Source organism: Nelumbo lutea, chromosome 5, assembly GCF_056320005.1.
Source record: "Nelumbo lutea isolate HS-2025 chromosome 5, American lotus-T2T, whole genome shotgun sequence".
NCBI lineage: Eukaryota > Viridiplantae > Streptophyta > Magnoliopsida > Proteales > Nelumbonaceae > Nelumbo > Nelumbo lutea.
The window spans coordinates 51,402,076-51,421,591 of NC_142688.1; the positions used below are offsets into that span (position 1 = coordinate 51,402,076).

At 43.0% G+C, this 19,516-nt stretch overlaps 1 pseudogene; it reads left to right on the plus strand.

Annotated features, from left to right (window-relative positions):
- Positions 1–1,863: 1,863 nt before the first annotated feature.
- LOC148852365 (flavonol synthase/flavanone 3-hydroxylase-like) lies at positions 1,864–17,893 on the plus strand (annotated as a pseudogene).
- Positions 17,894–19,516: the final 1,623 nt, after the last annotated feature.

Genomic DNA, 19,516 nt, shown 5'->3' on the forward strand with positions numbered 1-19,516 from the left:
AGTTGACCTTGGAGCCAAGGTCCACTTATTTTTTTTTCTGATTTTGGTTCAGAGGAGCCGGTTTAAGTCCTAGCTACCCTCTGAGCTAGGCCCTGACCCGATACAACCCCTGTAGGAGCGTATCGGGAAGGGCCCAATATGACACGTATTGACCGATACGGACCGATAAGTAACGATTTTTTGAACCTTACCTAGAGTATTGGTACCAAACAGAAAAAGTTGTTGTTACTCCAGGAAACGTCCTACCTGGCAGCAACAATTCCAAACAAAAAGAAGACACTGTTTTCTCTCCAAGCCACACATCAGCAGAGAAAACGGTGCTGCAACTGCAGAGCCGATACCGAACATATACTAAATTAATATAATTATTTACTTTTTAAGCCTAAATTATTTACTATTAAACAAAGTAAAATGTAACTTTAATTAAAAGTAAAGAATTTATTTTTAATTGATGTAAAACCACGAAGGATCGAAGTTAATCAAATAATTTTCCTAAATTATTTAATAATTATTCATTGAAATAATAATAATTGATTGTAATTTAAATAATTATGAAACAATTTCTGATAACAAAGTTCTACAGAGAACATAGATAAAGAAAGTTCTACATCGAAGGTGTAGAAGTGTAAGTGTGTTCTCGAGAAATCCTCTCGTAACACCCTATTCGTCAGTTTCCATCCACGGACAAAGATGAATTTCTGAGTCAAATAGATAATACCCTACTTTGGAGCATCAACTTATCACCTAGAGATTCAACTGAAACCAAAAATGTAACTGGGATCGCCAAAATTGGATTCAAATGTGTCCAGATCAGGTAGACTGGTTTTGTTTAATGTTTCAGTCTTTCAATTTAAAAGAGGGGATTGGTTTTGAGGAACTCCGGTTATGGGAATACACTGTCCAGTAATCCAAAGGATTTATGTGGAAATTGTTTGATGTTTCAGATTAGGTAGACTGTTTCAGTCTAGCTTATACCAGAATTATTACTTTTTGGGAGTCTCGCCTAATAAACCGCCGTTAGGAACAAAGTTCCGTCAAAATTTAAGTCATCAAACATTCATGACATGGCAAATTTTTATAGGCAGGTAGGTGAACTGAAGGGTCCATATATAGGATAAGAAATCTCCTACTGGCCATAACAAACTTAACGTTAGGCTGGAACCATCACCAAGGTCCTCGGAGATGGTTGCATAATGATGCTTGATGTTGGAAATCTAGAATTTTTATTAGGAAACTTCCTTATCAGAACCCTGCATTTTGGTTCGAGTGACAATTTAGTTCCCGAATTTTAAAATGCGATAATTTAGTACTCAAACTTTTAAAATGTGATAATCCAGTACCTATACTTTCAAAATGTGATAATTCAGTACCTGCCGTCAATCAGTCCTTTAATCAGCTGTTAAGTGATATTTGAAAAGTCAAAAATGCCCTAAGAATGCCATCTAATTCTCTTTATCAACCATCCAAATATTGACAATAAAATGAACAGTACCAAATTCTAGATTCTTCTAAACAATCACCAACTTTTTTGAATAGAAGATGCTAGGATTTGGAACTGTTTAGTTTATTGTCAATATTTAGATGGTTGATCAAGAGAATTAGATGGCATTCTTAGGGCATTTTTGACTTTTCAAATGTCACTTAACGGCTGATTAATGGACTGGTTAACGGCAGGTACTGAATTATCACATTTTGAAAGTTTAGGTGCTGGGTTATCACATTTTAAAATTCGGGGATGAAATTGTCACTCGAATTAGGTGAGCGTGATTGGTTAAAAGTATTTAGGGTCAATTATCCATTATCCCTTCCTTGTGGAAAGGGTGGGCACAGAATCAACTAATAAAAACCATTTCTAGAGGAAACATGGAGGTGGAGAGTGTGCAATTCTTGTCACTGAGAGGGATCAAGGAGCTGCCGGAGAAATTTGTCCATCTGGCAAACGAGAGGCCAGAAAACACCACGGCCATTGAAGGAGTTTCGGTACCGGTAATCTCACTTTCTCAAACAGCTGATGCTCTCACCAACCTTTCAGCCATGCATTGAGAACATCTTCAATATTTGATTTTGTTAATTTTGAGAAGATGTTGCCAATAAACCGCTATGATATGATATAAAATTAGTGTAAAGGTGCTCTATGAGGAGAAGATTCTGGATCTCTTGACCAGGTTTATCCACAACACACTACCCCAGTAAATTGGGAACATCTCTTCCTGTATAATACTATATAAAAGGATGAGATGTGGATAGATGTGAGCAGAGTTCACATGGACAGGAAATCCGGAATAGGAGGATGAAATGTTTAACATATGTGGTTGCGATGTTACATGGTTAGACATGAGCGGAGTTTGTATGAATAGGAGATCCAGACTCCTATGAGAAGCAAATCCCTTCTATGATGAGTAAATCCATTTTTCTTCAGGGTTCAAAAGTTCAAAACGGGCATAAAAGCATAGTTTTCAAAACTGGATCGGACCGGATGGTTAGACTTGAAAAATCAGAAACCGGTTAGGTGATCGGTTCCGTTTTTCCCTAAAACCGGGATTTCTCAAAAAATCATTGATTTTGGTCAGCAAACCGCTGATCCGGACAGTTAATCGTTCGAACAGTTTTGCCCTTTTTTTTAAATTTTAATTGTTTTTTTTTATTTTTTTGTCGGAACGGGCTGACCGTCCGACCCAATAACTGGACCCCTAACCGGTTCGATCTCTGGGTCAGTTTTAAAAACCATGATGAAAACAATACCGAACATCACCCTAAAAAGTAAAAGAATGATAATAGGTGACAAAATTGTGTGCATTGGCATTTTAGACTCCAAAGAGTTGGAAAAGATACTATTGCTCTAGTTCAGTGTCAAGAAGACGATGAAAAATATCTTCTTCTTAAGGGTAATTTTGGGATTTTGAAATGTTTTAAATCATGCCTGACATCATGTGCTCCAGATAGTTGACGGAAAGTTAACAAATGGAATAAAGTTAGGGATGCAAATGTATCGATTCGGATTTGAATTAGGGTTATCCGAATCCGATCCAACAGTGTTCATGGCGGATCTGATCTGATCCAAAGATCCGATTATATCTGATAGGCCTCAATCTAAACTTGAATCCTATTGTGAAGTTGGATCTTCCGATCTGATCTGATTCAATTTGTTTTCTTTAAAATTTAATAAACTATTAAAAGAAAAATATACCAATTTAAATAAAGAAAAAACAAAAAAATACAAGTATTTTTTTTAATTATTTTCATCATATATATCCATATTTTTATAAAAAAAATAAATAATATAACAAATTTATAAAAGTACAATATAAATAAATAAATAACATATGTATGTATTATATATATTTATTTATATAAATAAATAAATAACATATATCAGATCGGATAGAGAATAGTCCAAACCCAAACTAATTTTTGATTGAATTCTATTATCTGATCCAAAGATTCAAACAGGGATAATCCAAATTTGACTAAAGAAGATCGGATGATCAGATCCATTTGCACTCGTAACTAGTGGTTACACTGATGTTAGAGTAAAAAATGTCATTTCAACATCAATAAGGTGTTCACAAACCAGAGAGGTGTCTATGTAAATCACCCTATGTTATTATTATTATTATTATTATTCATTAACCCTTATTATTATTATCGAAGAATATGGATTATGGCATTATGTAAGCTATGTTTATCATTGCAGGGAGGTGACTGAAGAATACACAAAAGAAATACTGAAAGTAAGTGATGAAATACTAGAGCTGCTCTCGCAGGACTCGGTTTAGAAGGGAAGACTTTGAAAGCAGACTTGGGCGGTGAAGCAATGGAATACAGAATCAAAATAAACTTTTACCCCAAATGCCCAGGGCCTGAGTTGGCCTTTGGGTCGAGGCCACACAGATTTATGTGCTCTCACAATACTAGTCCCAAACAATGTTCCAGGCTTTGAAGTATGGAAAGATGGAAGATGGATTGCTGTCGATTACATACCAAATTCTCTCATAGTCATCATAGGCGATCAGATCCAGGTCAAGCTCCAACCCTCTTATTTATCAATTAAAAGGAGTGTTCTATTCTCAAGGAATAGTTCTACCAAAAAACTTAGTATATGTTTGGCATCGATGCTGCAGATAAAATAGAAAACAATGCTATTGATATGTGGGTTGGAAGTACCGTTTTTTGAGAAAATGGTTTTTTTTTTTTTTTTTTTTAGTTTTGAAACATTGCTGTCAGGTAGGATGTTTATTGGAGCAACAACAACATTTTCTGTTTGGTACCAGTGCTCTATATCTGTTTTCAGCACCGGTACCCATTATAGGAAGTTCACGTCACTGCCACATCACGTTCTCGTTGGCAGCAACGAGCTCCAATATGAGAAAACGTCAAATTCGGTGTTGCTCCAAACCATGCCTTCTTGATTTCCAAAACATGGCTTGGAGCACCATTTTTATGAAAAAACGGTTCCAAACAAATAGACGTTTCTTGGAGCACCGTTTTTTCCAATGTGGCGCTGATGTGTCACCGTTTTCTGGAGCAACGACATCGATGCCAAGCTTAAGCTGTTATGTGAGGCCCTTAAATAGGTTTTTATTGTCTAACAGCACCCTTTCATATAAAAGCCCAATCTGTTAAGGTTCGGTTCAAAATTCTTGAAACCAACCCGTGTGCTGGCTGGTTACAAGGTGTGTGGGGGACCCTACCCAAACAGATCCGAGAATCAGTCTTGATTAGACTAGGTGAAATCAGCCATGGTTTTTTTGGTGGAACTCGCCTTGAAATAAATCACACATGACTTTGAGGATATAAAGATTTGAACCCAAAGCACTCATGGTTACAAAAGCCATAGTTCCACTTAACCATTGATCTACTTGTGAATTGATAATTATTTTCCTTAATATTTGAACTTGTATAGTAAATAATGTTTACAAATTTTAAATTATAATGATAAGTTTTGAAATATATATATATGATGTAGCGCAATCCAACTGCTCCCAACTGGAGGTGATCTGGCTTCCAGTAGACAACGGACTCAGTTGATCTGCAAAAAGCGAATAAGAGAACCTGGGGGTGCTTACCCGGTGAGGTCGCTCCGATGCTTCAGTCAGTACTTGGTTGCGAGCTGAAGATTGCTTAGAATGAAAGAGAGCTAGAGAGTAGAGATTACGCGTACCTTTCACCCTCGGGGGGTGGAGCCTTTATATAGTGGAGTCCTCGCGGGTTTCGCGGAGTAGTTCCGGGATCATCGTCACGATGAGGTCCGTTTCCGCGTTGATTGGGGATAATGCTCCCAACTGATAAAGTTCATCACTTCCGCCCGAATCGGACGGGGAGATAATGCTAGCTGTTACGAGGCGTGATCCCGTGGAGTTCGGGAACCGTCGGAGTGATTTTCGGGATTATCTTGAGGGCAAATCGATATCCTCGAGCTGATATCCCCGAGCTGATGTCTACAAATCTCGAGCTAGATTAAGTACTGGGTGACTACCGAATTTATGCTTGTTGCTGTCTGGTGCCGAGGTGATCTTAGCTCTGGATGATCTTATATCGAAGTAACCATGTCTCGAAGTAACTTTAGTTCTGGATAATAAGGTACCCGAGGTTGCCCTGTAGCGAACTGGCTATGCTGAGTTGTCATTTATGCCAGGTCGCGTCCACGTGTCCTCTTGTTATGAGGTTGGGCCAAATCACCCTTCATCAATTGCCCCCCACTCCCCGAGCCAGGGGTCCTGACCAGGTGTGGGGAGTTCACGATGTGACAAGTAGATTTGGCTCAAGGTTCAGGCCATTCTGTCGAATAGATCGTCGGTCGGACCAGTTCGGCTGCTCGGCTCAACCAAGGGTAACCCAAGTCGCTTGTGGTTTATGCGCAGACGTCACGCGATCTATAAATTCTGCGGACGCCAAAAAATGCGCTAAACCGATTTCAACCTCAGGGGTCACAGAACTGGTTTTCTTAGGAACCACCAGATCACTTTGATCTTGACCGTTGATTCTTTGATACAGTGGCTATAAATAGGGGGGACCCGAGACTCATTTTCTTCACCATAAACTTACTAGTCTTTGATCCGAGGTCGCGCTTAAGCTCTATAGCTCGGGTTTTCCAGTTCGCTATTTCTTTTCAATTCAGTTGTTTTCCTTGGTGAGTCTTCCCTAGCTCTTCTTTTCAATTCAGTTCAGATTGTTTTCATGTCTAGCTTTAGCTTTGATAGCCTTTTAGATGATGCTGGGGGAGGTGCCTCGGCCTAGGTCGATAGCCGTAATGAGGCTACTTCGGGTCCGGAGGTAGTCTGCGACCCTCCCGAGGTGCAGTCACCTCGAGAGGCGCAAGAGGCCTCAGATAATCCAGCATCCACTTCGCATCGAGGTCGGGTGCCAGACAACTTTGGCCCCTCGACGATGACTGTGGATAGGCTCCAGGCCTTAGTGTATCAGTACAACCTTCCAAACGAGCTCACCTATAGTCTCCCGGTAGGCAACTTCCCTTGGGAGCACGATCACAATGAGATCGTGATTTTCGAAGAGCAGCTCGTGGTTGGTCTTCGTCTGCCTTTGCACCATTTGATTGTAGAAGTCTTGAAATTTTTTAACATTACCATAGACCAGCTACACCCGAATTCCATCTGCAATGTAGTAGGAACCATTTCGCTTTTCCACGACTATAACCTGCCCCTCGACCTCGATATCTTCTCCTCAATCTTGTCCATCAAGAAGAATGCTTCTTGTGTCCTTCTCGAGCATAGGCGGACCTACTATCTGTCACCTCGTCCAGGCTATAAGCTTTTGCACGAGCTCCCTAATAGTATCCCGACTTGGAAGTGAAGTTACTTCGTGGTCTGCAGTCCCGAGGGATGGCCTTTTCCAACCCATTGGAGGGCGGCCATTCAGGATTCCGGTGTTAGACTAGACCTAAAAACAAGGGAGACGCTCCAGTCTTGGGTGGAGCTTGGCTTCAACTTTGCGGACTACATTGTCGAAGACAAGCTCGTGCAAGCCGGATTGAGTCCTGGTAGGTCGTCTTGATTTTGTGTTGGTACTTCAATTTTTATGATGTTGCTAACACAATGCTTTCATTGCAGCTCCCATGATGCTTGATGCAAACAAACTTTTTGGGCGGATGAAGGGGAAAAAGAAGCGAGCTTCCAAAAGAGCTCACATTGAGTCGCCGGAGCCCGCTGTGCCTGAGCCCGATCAATCCTCTACTATGCCTCTGGTAATCGACTTGATCGAGGAGGAATCAGAGAAGACCCCACCTCGCGTGCTTGAGGCGTCCTCGTAGCCCGCTCCTATGACAGCAGCTTCTTCGGGCAGTGAGGAAGCAGTTCAGAGTATCCTGACTCCAAAATATAGCCTCCTCAAGAGCAAAGGTGCCGTGTACACCGAGGAGGTCGCGAGTTGGACTAAATTATCGGTCACTCAGCTCAGGGCTCAGGCAGCTACCCACTGCATGGTGGTAGGTCTTGTTTTACTTCTTCAGTTTTGTGCTTGTAACTTTGCTGGTACTAACTTATGTTCTTTTGGCAGGTGAACTCCGCCGAGCATGCCCTGACGTACTAGTTTGAGTTGCATTTGAAGTGGGCTCTAGTAGTTGATTTCAACTACGCTTTTTTTTATGGGTTACCCCGAACTACGCAAAGGTATTGTATGGGTTACCCCGAACTGTCGAGTTACTGAGCTGAACAACAAGTAAGGATAACCAAAGTAAATTTTTTCTAAGTGATGGTCACCCCGAACTGTCAACTAGTACTATTGGTAGGGGCAACTTCACGTAATGTATGTCGTGCGCAGGCTACTCAATTAAATGCCGGTTGTCCCTAATGGGCCCAACCTGTTGTTATATGCTGAAGTGGGCTAGGCATTGTAGGGCTCATACCCGAGTTGTCTACGCCTTAGGCATTAAAAGTACTTTGCCTATGCCGAAAAGGTGACTAGGTCTTATATGCCCATGCCGAGGAGGCGACTAGGAGTAGTTTGCCCATGCCGAAGAGGCGACTGGGTCTTATGTGGTGCCAAGGTTTTTTATCAGCTCGACATTTTAGTCCTTGGACTTCTAGGATTGACTAGTAGTCCTCTCTTAAGTTCGGCAATCATAGGTAGTTTCGCCTTAGGTTGACGATGTTCCATGCCCGAGGTACCTGTTTGCCTTCTAAGGTTTCGAGCTTGTATGTACCTTCCCCAAGTATCCGTTTTACTCGGTAGGGCCCCTCCCAGTTCGGTCCGAGCTTACCGACACCGGGCTCAGGTACCATGACTTTTCTGAGGACCAGGTCACCGACACGGAAGTGCCATTTCTTGACCCGAGCGTTATAGTACTGAGCCACCCTTTGCTGATAGGCTGCAGTCCGAATGTATGCTAGGTCTCGTACCTCTTCCACCAGGTCGAGGTTGGTTTGGAGCTTGCCGTCGTTTGCTTCTTTGTTGTATGCCTCCAGGCGTAGTGTAGGCACCTCAATCTCGGCAGGGATTACCGCTTCTGTGCCATAGGTGAGGTTGAAGGGGGTTTTACTCGTGGCGGTCTTCACAGTAGTTCGGTAGGCCCATAATGCGCTGGGTAGCTTGTCTACCCATAGTCCTTTAGCTTGGGCTAAGCGGGCTTTTAATCCTTGGAGTATAGCTCTGTTCGTGACTTCCGCCTGACCATTTGTTTGAGGGTGTGCCACCGAAGTGAAATTTTATTGTATCCCATCTCGGCACACCAGTTCTGAAACTTGATATCCTCAAACTGCTTACCGTTGTCAGAGATGAGCACCCGAAGTAGCCTGAAGCGACATATTATACTCCTCCAAAAGACGTTTTGTACACTTCGTGCTGTGATTGTTGCTAAGGGTTCCGCCTCCACCCACTTTGTGAAGTAATCCACTACTACCACCAAGAATCTCCTCTGTCCTGTCACTGGCAAGAATGGTCCAAGAATGTCGATTCCTCACTGCGCGAAGGGCCATGGGCTAGTGAGGTACTTCAGGTCGGCAACATGTTGGTGGTGGATGTTGGCATGCCTTTGGCATTTATCACACTTCTTGACGAGCTCGAGTGCGTCTGCCTTCATCGTGGGCCAGTACTGCCCCTGTCGTAGCGCTTTCTGGGCAAGGGCCCTACCTCCCAAGTGTCCGCCACACAGGCCTTCATTAGTGTCATGGAGAACGAGCTCAGTCTCTAAGGGTCACAAGCAGCGCAAGTAGGGGAGCGTGTAAGATCTTCGGTACAGCCGTCTGTCTATCATGACATACTTGGCTGCCTGACGCTTTACCCTTCTGGCTGCGTTGTCATCTACAGGGAGGGTCCTGTGAAGTAGATAGCTCGTGAGTGGGTCAATCCAGCTCGACTCTTCTTGTGCAACAGGAGTGACCTCTTCTTCCCCCCTGAGAACGTTGGGCCGAGGTAGATTCTCTACATACACGGTCTTGAAGGTGTTGCTACTCGTGCTGGCTAACCGAGACAAGGCATCGGCCTCAATGTTCTCAGACCCTGGAATCTGCTTGATGAAGTATGATTGGAAGCTACGTAGAACTTCCCTGACCTTGGCTAGATAAGCACCCTTGGTGGGGTCACGAACTTCGTAATCGCCGGTGACCTGGTTGACCACGAGATGGGAGTTGCTGTAGATGACGATGTGCTTCGCTTGTACTTCATTGGATAAAGCGAGCCTAGCTATTAGTGCTTCGTACTCCGCTTCGTTATTGGATGCTACGAACTCAAACCGAAGTGCGTACTCCAACTTCACCCCGCTTGGCCCACAGATTAATGCCGGCTCCACTTCCTTGCTAATTAGACGAGCCGTCTACATGGTGGATCCAGGGCTGCTCATCCCAGGTTGGCCTCGCTCTAACCGGGACTGGTGCCGCACTAGTTGAAGCTTCCTCTCTGTGCTCGAGCTCAATCAGCCCAGGGACTGCAGTGCTGAAGGTGCATTCTGCGACGAAGTCGGCCAAGGCTTGGGCCTTAATCGCCGTCTAAGGCTCGAACCGGATGTCGTACTCGCTGAGTTTGATGGCCCACTTAGTCAGTCTACCAGATACCTCGGACTTGAGTAAGATTTGCCTCAGAGGTTTGTTGGTGAGGACGACAATGGTGTGAGCTTGGAAGTACGGATGAAGCTTCTGAGCTGCAATGACCAGCTCGTACGCTAGTTTCTCGATCTCCGGGTACCAAGTTTCGACGTCCTACAAAACTTTGCTGATGTAGTAGGTACGTCGTTGGACCCGATCTACTTCTTTTATCAATACCGAGCTGACTACCTCATCACTCGTGGAGAGGTACAACTTCAAAACATCTCCCTCCTCGGGTCGGGTCAAAACCAGGATGCTAGCTAAGTATTTTTTTTGCTCATCGAAGGCGAGCGGGCACTCTTCGGTCCATTCAAAATCCTTGCTTTTTTTAATCGCCTTGAAAAAAGGGAGGCAACGATAATGCCGAATTGGACATGAAGCGGCTCAGAGCGGCTATACAACTGTTTAGCCTCTGAACCTCCTTCAATTTACGATGTGGCCTCATGTCTAGGAGGCCTTTATTTCTTCGGGGTTGGCTTCGATGCCACATCGGTTAACTATGTAACCCAGGAATTTACCCGAGGTGACACCGAAGACACACTGAGGGTTAAACCTGTTCATGGGCCGAGCCGGGCCGGGCTCGGGCTGGGCTTTTACTCATCATTAATAGAAATACGTTAGGCCCGAGCCCGAGCCCGGCCCGACCAACGAGCCTATAACTTGGGCCCGAGTCCGGCCCTGATAAAAAGAATGAAGCCCGACCTAATAAAAAAAATTACAATTTTCCCTATTCAAATTAGAATTAAAAATTTAGATTGTTTTTTTTCCTATTTAAATGAACAATGGGCCTACAAGATGATTTTTTCCCTTTCTTTTACGTTTTAAAACACAGTTTTACATTCTTAAATCAAAAAATTTATTCAAATGGACACAATCACATAACCCATTTTAAGTCTAATTTTAGGTTGGGTCGGGCTGGGCTATTTTGACAAAACCCGAGCCCGGGTCAAATTTATTGCGAGCCGGGCTTTTTGGCCCGAGTTTAAGCCCATAGGCCTATAAACATGTTCAAGCCCGTCCGGGGGCCGGGCCGGCCTATCGGGCCACCCGGCCCATGAATAGGTCTAGTTAGGGCTTAACTTCATATTATGCTTGCGCAAAATTTCAAAGACACAATGTAAATCTTTTATTAAACAATTTGAAAATTGGGTTTTGACGACCATGTCGTCTACATAACATTCAACCTTGTTGCCGATCAACGGCTCAAAGATTCTGTTTACAAGTCTTTGGAAGGTCACCTCGGCATTTTTTAGCCCAAAGGGCATGACCTTGTAACAATTCAACCCTAGCTCGATTATGAAAGTCGTTTTGTCCTCGTCGGTAGGGTCCATCTTGATCTGATTATATCATGAGTACGCGTCCAAGAAACTTAGGGGGTGGGAAACAGTCCTTCGGGCAAGCCTGATTCAGGTCAGTATAATCGACGCACATGCGCCATTTATCATTGGCCTTTTCCAGAACGGGGTTAGCTACCCAGATCGGGTAATGGACCTCCCTGATGAAATCGGCTGCGAGGAGCTTTCCGACCTCCTCGTCGACTATCCTCTAGCGCTCCGGGGTGAGGTTGCGTTTCTTTTGTCTAACGGGTCTAACTACAGGATCAATATTTAACTTATGAGTTATTATTTTTGCATCTATACCGGGCATCTCTATCGCAAACCATGCAAATATATCTAAATTTTTAATTAAAAAACTTACCAGCTAAGAACGGAGAGGTTCCTCAACCGATGCACCGATCTGGAGAGTCCTAGCTGGATCTTCTGTTGAAACAGGTATGTGAATGGTCTCTTCTGTCGGTGTAGCTTGCTCCTCGGTGTACACCGTAGGTCGCTCTAGTTCGAGGTCATCTGCTGCCTTGGCTTTCCCTTTGAGGGCGGCGACGTAGCATTTGCGAGGCTCGAGCTGGTCGCCTCGCGCTACCCCTACTCTGAAGTCCGTGGGGAACTTCATATTCAAATAGTAGGTGGACACCACTGCGCGAAGTGCGTGGATGATGGGCTGACTTACAATGGCATTGTACGGGGAGGGAGTCACGACCACTAGGAAAGTATGCTCGAATCTTGTGATATTAGGCCACGTGCCGACCCCCACAGGTACTGAAATTCTCCTAAAGGGCCTGACTTCTTCTCCGCTGAAGCCTACCAGAGGAGTATTCGTGGGCTTGATGTCGTTTTCTTAGAGCTGGAGCTTGTTGAAGGCGTCCTTGAATAAGATATCAGTCGAGCTCTCTGAATCCTCTAGGATGCGCTTAACTTCGAAATCGTTGATCCGTATCTTTATAACTAGCGCATCATCATTGGGGTATTGAATCCCGTGCGTGTCATCTTCTGTGAAGAGTATAGGATCTTTGATCCTTGGTCTCTTCAGAGGATTCTGTTCTTCTCGCTCTAGCTCGTGGACCGAGGTCTTCCCTGCTGCCGATGTGCAGCCCGTGACAATAGACCCACTAGTAATCATACGGATTACCCTACGAATGGGTCTCTCTTCAGGCAGCTATCTCTGCAGCTGCTCACTCTGTCTGCTACTAGACTCAGGAGCATCTCTCCTTTGTTCCCCCTGCCGGTCTGTCTAATTTTTATTATCTTTTTGTACAAAATTTTTCAAGTATCTACGACGGATGAGTTCTTCAATCTTGTCGCGGAGATTTCTACAAATTTTGATACTGTGACCGTGATCTCTATGGAAATGACAGTATACATTCTTATTTCTTGTGTTAGGATCTCCCCTCAACCGAGGTGGCCACTTCAAATAAGAGGCGTCCTTGATCACCATGAGAATCTCTCCCTGCTTCGCGTTAAGGGGCGTGTAGTTCATCCTTTCTACCGGAGGAGTTCGGGAACGCTGATCTGACTTGTTCCCCCTCCCCCCTGGTTGGTGACTTGCTCTTTACTCGCTTGTTGTCCCCATTGTTCGAGGTGTCACCTTCTCGTTTCCTCTTCTCCACTGGATTCTCACTTTTCTGGTTCATCTCCTCTTCTGTCCCGATGAATTGATCAACGAGCTTGAGAAACTCAGTGATATCCTTGGGCTTGTTGGCTACCACGTGCCACTTGAACTTTCTGTGAGTGATTCCTCTCTTCACTGTCGTGAGTCTTACAATGAGATCCAGATTAGGAATCTGTAGACAAGTGTCATTGAAGCATTTGATGTAGTTTTGAATCGACTTTCCTTCCCTCTAGACTATGTTGAGGAGGCTTTCTTGTGACCTCGGACACTTCTTGCTAGTGATGAAGTGCGAGGTGAACATCTGCATGAACTGCACCGAACTCTTAATCGTCCCGGGTGCGAGGTTCCTATACCACGTGCTAGCTACTCCTTTGAAGGTCATAGAGAAGGCAACCCATATCCAAGATTCATCAGCCCCAGCTAGGTGCATCTGGGACTGGAAGGAGTCTACATGATCATTTGGGTCGAATGGCCCGTCGTACTTGTCCAGCGGAGGTAACTTGAAGTCCTTCGGCATCGGGGTGGCAAGGAGCTCGGAGGACAAAGGAGATTGCACGGAGAGGAGGGGAGCGGTTTTCGTGGCTTCCGAGCTCACCTCCTCTTTACCTTTTGGCTGCTCGATTTGAACAGGAGTGGCGAGCTGGCTTGGAACTGTAGCTCGGCGTGCCTTACGATGCTGCTTCTGCTGCTTCTTGATTGGTTCTGCATTTGTGCTGCTAACTTCAGTGTGATCGGGCTCGGTGCGGACACAGGGTGGTTCAGATTGTTGGTGCTGGCTTCTGTGAATGGAGGGGCCCCGTCTGGAGTCCATGGCCAGAACCCCAAACTGGTTTCCCGCGAGCAAACCTTCTTGACGCGATCGCCTGGGTGGAATGGCATCAGCGGGCTGAGTATTTCTCAATCTGTTAATATTCTCCGAAGCAGGAGGAGTAATCTGTCTGTTCCTCCTGCCACGAGACAAGGCTTGGCTACCAAGGGGATGTGGAACCTAAGAAGCCTGTCCTTGGAAAGGAGGGCGAGTGTTCTGATGATGGAGTCTGCTTTGCTGTGGGGTCGGATTCCGAGGTGGAACTGGTTGCTGATTCTACGACAATGGAGGGAACTGCTACTGATATTGCTGCTGGTAAAAGTGGTGCAAGACCTGCTGCTGGTAATGCTGGAATTGTTGGACATATTGCATTTGAGCTTGAATAGCTCGTACGCAGTGTACCAAGTCGTCAAGTTGATTCTGCCCAACTATAGGGGGAACAACAGAAGTTTCAGTGAAGGTTGCAGCCACCAAAGGAGGGAGAGGGGCATTCACAAGCACTATGACTTGTGGTATGTTGAGTGTTGGGATCCCATCTGCAGAGAGAGGCACAGTGAACTGCCCAATACACACGGCTGGGACCTGAGGTTGCCCCCCGGAGACGTTCATTTCAGCATTCAGTCCAGTGTTACTGGAGGATGCCATGGATGCTTTTCGAGGAAAAAGGCTTCTTGTATCGTTTCCCACAGATGATGCCAAATGATGTAGCACAATTCGGCTGCTCCCAGTTGGATGTGATCTAGCTTCCAATAGGCAACGGACTCAGTTGATCTGCAAAAAGTGAATCAGAGAACCCGGGGGTGCTTACCTGGCGATGTTGCTCCGATGCTTAAGTCAGTACTTGGTTGTGAGCTGAAGTTTGCTTAGAATGCAAGAGAGCTAGAGAGCAGAGATTACGCGTACCTTTCACCCTCGGGGGGTGGAGCCTTTATATAGTGGAGTCCTCGCTGGTTTCGTGGAGTAGTTTCGAGATCATCGTCACGATGAGGTCCATTTCTGCATTGATTGGGGATAATTATCCCAACTGATAAAGTTCATCACTTCCGCTTGAATCGAACGGGGAGATAATGCTAGCTGTTACGAGGCATGATCTTGTGGAGTTCAGGAACCGTTAGAGTGATTTTTTGGATTATCTTGAGGGCAGATCGGTATCCCCGAGTTGATATCTCCGAGTTGATACCCCAAGCTGATATCTACAAATCTCGAGCTGGATTAAGTACTAGGTGACTACCGAATTTATGCTTGTCGTAGTCTGGTGCCGAGGTGATCTTAGCTCTGGATGATCTTAGCTCGAAGTAACCATGTTTCGAAGTAACTTTAGTTTGGGATAATAAGGTACCCGAGGTTGCCTTGTAACGGACTGGCTATGCTGAATTGTCGTTTATGCCAGGTCACGTCCACGTGTCCTCCTGTTATGAGGTCGGGCCAAATCACCCTTCATCAATATATATTATTGAAATCAAATTTAAACATTCTATGATTGTGATTTTTAATTAATCATACATATTGATACTAACATAATCAATGAGACAATTTGTGATTACTTAATTATATATGTCACATTCATAATTCTTAATATCATAAAAAAACATGACATGTGATTATATATTAAACCCAACAGCATACATAGCCATCTAATTTGATTCTTGAACTTATGGAGTGCTTATTTTTTCAAGAAAAGATTTCATTGTTTTTTCTTTTTGGTAAATAAAGAAGATATACTATATTAAATCCAACAAAATATATATAGCCATCTAATTTGATTCTTGAAGTTATGGAATGCTTAATTTTTTCAAGAAAAGATTTCATCCTTTTTTTTTTAATCTTTTTGGTAAAGAACGAACAAGTTCTATGGGTAGATCCTAGAACCAACCCTGGAACTGTTAAGGCTAGAACTGACCCTGAAACCAATCTTGACAATGTAGATTCTAGTTCCAAAAACCTAGAACTAACTCCTATAAGGTAGGTTTCAGGTTTTGCCTTGGAGCTGAACCGAAATGACTTGTGCTCACTCCTAACTAGCATACACCCACCCATACCTTGGAACTATTCAACCTAAAAGCTTAACTTGTTAAAACTGGGAATTGGTAGTGCACGATATGGATGCTCCTACCTGGAGGGCAACTCGGATGTCGGTTGCTTAGCAAGCCAGTCGAACTGCAAGAAAGGAATGCTCAAAGAACTCGTGGTGGCTCACTTGGCATGGTCGCTTCGATGCTTAAGTTAGTATCTTAATATGTGTAAGTTGAAAGTTTGAGAGTAAATAGGATAGTGAGCAAATAATTGTGCGTACTTTGTGAGGTTGGAGGTGAAACTTATATATAGGTGTTGTTTGGCGTGGACTTCACGTATTGCGTTCGAGATCTCCGGGAGGTTGTGCCTAACTGGTTCAAAGTCTTCATAGGTAGACATGCACGTAGACTAGTCTTCGTGCCTTGTTCGGTTTCCTCCAGAACATTCGGTGTGGGGGCTAAATTTCGAGAAACCAGGGAGTGACAGGATATGCACGCAGAATTGGTTAGCAAGTATGTCTCGTAGGTTGCCACCTAGACCTCAATCAAGTTGGCAAGTCCTCGAAGGAGGCCACTCCTCATGTTGAGGTCACTTTGACTAGTGACGAGGTATCACAAATCGACCGTAGACGAGGTGCTGCTAGTCGCCCTAAGTTGTGGACGAGGTCACCATGTCTGTTTCCACTAGGTCGATAGAGGCATGTCACTAGGTCGGCGACAGGGGCAAGTCACCAGGTTGACGGTAGAGGCAGGTCGCCAGGTCGGACTCTGTCACTTTGGTTAAGGCAAGTCATCAAGTAGGTGGCGTCTGAGTATCATCCCGGTGTTCCAAGATGCCATGTGTTATGTTGTCACTGGGGGGCCAAATCTTCCCTCATCAGGAACCAAAAGTCATAATGGCTTTTAGGCTGCCCAACCCTTAGAATTGTTGATTTGATGATCAAAGACAATCCGCAATTTCCATTGTTTTAAGTTTGTTTAATTTGTTGTAAAACATGTTTTGGGTTGATCAATACAAATTGGTGAGACGTATGTGTTGTAAAACATGTTTTGGGTTGAATTGGACCAATCCAGGCTTTAAGGTCCAAAATAATTATTGGATTGAATTGGACTTGGTCCATCTGTAATGGATTTACATTGAAAAGGGTCGGGTTGAACTAATATCCAATCTGTTGATAGAAGTTAAGAGTAGGGGTGTCAATGGATCAGGTTTGGGTTGGAATGAATCTGAATTAAAACCAATTTGAACAAGTTGGATAGTTCACATATTGAACTGGACCAGTCCAGGCTTAATGGTCCAAACTATTTATTGGATTGGATTAAATCTGGTCCATTTGTAATGGACTCATATTGGACTAGGTTGGGTTGGACCAATATCTGGTCCATATTGACAGCCCTACTCACACATGCATTTTTAGATATGCATGTTTCTATATAAACAGTCTCAATAACAGATATATGCCAATTTATATTAATCGACCAAAATCCAAGGTTCAAAGTATCAATACATATTGTGCCGATGGATTTTCGATACATCCCTTCAGGGGTTATATCGAGTTAGACACTGGTTCAGAGGATAAACGGGCCTTAAACCGACCCCTTTAAACCAATTTCGAAAAAAATAAATAAAACCTAAAAAAATATCGTTTGGACCTTCCCTAAAACATTTTTCGTAGAAACAACAATTTGTGCAAAATATAACCTAAATCAATCATATGAAGGATATATAGATTTCAAAAGGCCAATAAATATGGACAGGTCTATACCATCAGCTGCACAATAAGACACTTTTTATTGAGAGAAAAACCTTTTAATTTTCTCTTTGCCTGCATAATTTTATCTTTACTACTATTAGTGACATAGAGGATATGGTATTGCAGGTGTTGAGCAATGGAAAGTACAAAAGTGTTCTCAACAGAAGCTTGGTGCACAAGGATCAGGTGCGCATGTCATGGGCTGTGTTCTGTGCACCACAGCTTGATGCTGTAATTGGGCCTCTCCCTTCACTTGTGAGTGATGAGAATCCACCCAAATATACACCCAAAAGCTACAAGGAATTCCGTCAACGTAGGCTGAAGAGCTTACCACAGTAGAGTCCAGAGCTGCTGTGGCTGGGATGATGTGGGCTCTGTTGTGTCTCCGATAAAATGACAACAGTTATGTCCTGATTCATGTTTTGTTTTGGTTAGTGTGAATGATAACACGGACACATTTCGCCAAAAACCCTTCTCTCTCTTAGCCAATGTTTTTAAAACCGATCTAGGGGTTGAACCGTTTTTTTCTTTGGGTCCCAAGTAGGGGTGTCAATTGGACTGGATTTGGTGCAATTCGATCCGGTCTAATGTAAGTCTATTACAAATGGACTAGGTCCAATTCAATCCAATGAATATTTTGTACCATTTTGAGTCCGTCTAATTCAATGTCTGGACCATCTAATTTGTTCAAATTCATTTTAATTTAGATTGATTCCCACCCAAACCTGGTCCATTAACACCTAAATTCTTATCTTCTATCAATGGACCTGATATCGGTTCAATCCAACCCAATCTAATATAAATTCATTATGGATGAACCAGGTCCAATCCAATCCAATAAATACTTTGGATCATAAGTCTGGACTGGTCCAATTCAATATGTCTTGTTGGTCCGTCCAGTCTGTTCAAATTGACTTTGGTTTGGACGGGGTCCAACCCAAAACCAGTCCATCAACATCCCTAGTCCCAAGTCATTGGTTGATCAAATGTGTTAGTCATGATTTCGTAATTAAAATTATTACAAAATAACAAAAATAATATATTCAGAAAATTTGAACAAATCAATTAGAGAAACAAAATGATGTCCTAAATTTAGAACATAGATAAAAAATTGTAAAAAAAAAAAAAGATATTTTCAAAATATACAAAAGATGTAAACATAAATCATAATGTATTAAGTTTTAGGTGATGTTTGGCACCAATGACAATATCCCAAAAATCAGCGCCACATTGGAGCCACATAGGATAAACAAGAATAGGTGATTTTCAATCTGTTTGGTTGGTTGATTTTTGCAATTTTTGGGAGATTGGAAAAACAATTCCTGAAATCAACCCATTTTGAGGGTTCACCATTTTCGGTGATTCCCTGATTTCTAGGTGATTCCAGTTTTTGGAGGATGACATGTCATCTGACATGTCTCCAAGAAAAGTATGATTTCAAGGAAAAATAATTACCATTGAGAATCAGTATCAAACAAACAGCTTACATGGCATAAATGATACCAAACAATATTTTTTAATGATTTTTAAAAAAATCACCGTGATTTCAGCATCAGCAAGAAAGAATGATCACCGATGCCAAACATCACCTTAATTAATTTATATTCTATACAAAAGATAAGTGGATTTTCTCATTTCATATAACTGAATCAATGAAAATCTATATCTATATCTATACTACTTATAAAATTGCAAATAGGGTATACTTTTCCCGAATTTTCATTGGACATAAATTACCCCTAAATCACTGAATTCTTGGGGAAAAATGTGTACTTTGACAAAAAAAAAAACATATTTAAGACATTTAATATTGTAAATTTCTGAGATTTTCATTGAACATAAGTTACCCCTTAATCACTGAATTCCTTGGGAACAAATGTGTACTTTCACAAAACACGATAACTAAGACATTTAATATTGTAATTTTTACTTATAAAAGTGCAAATAGGGTCTACTTTTCTG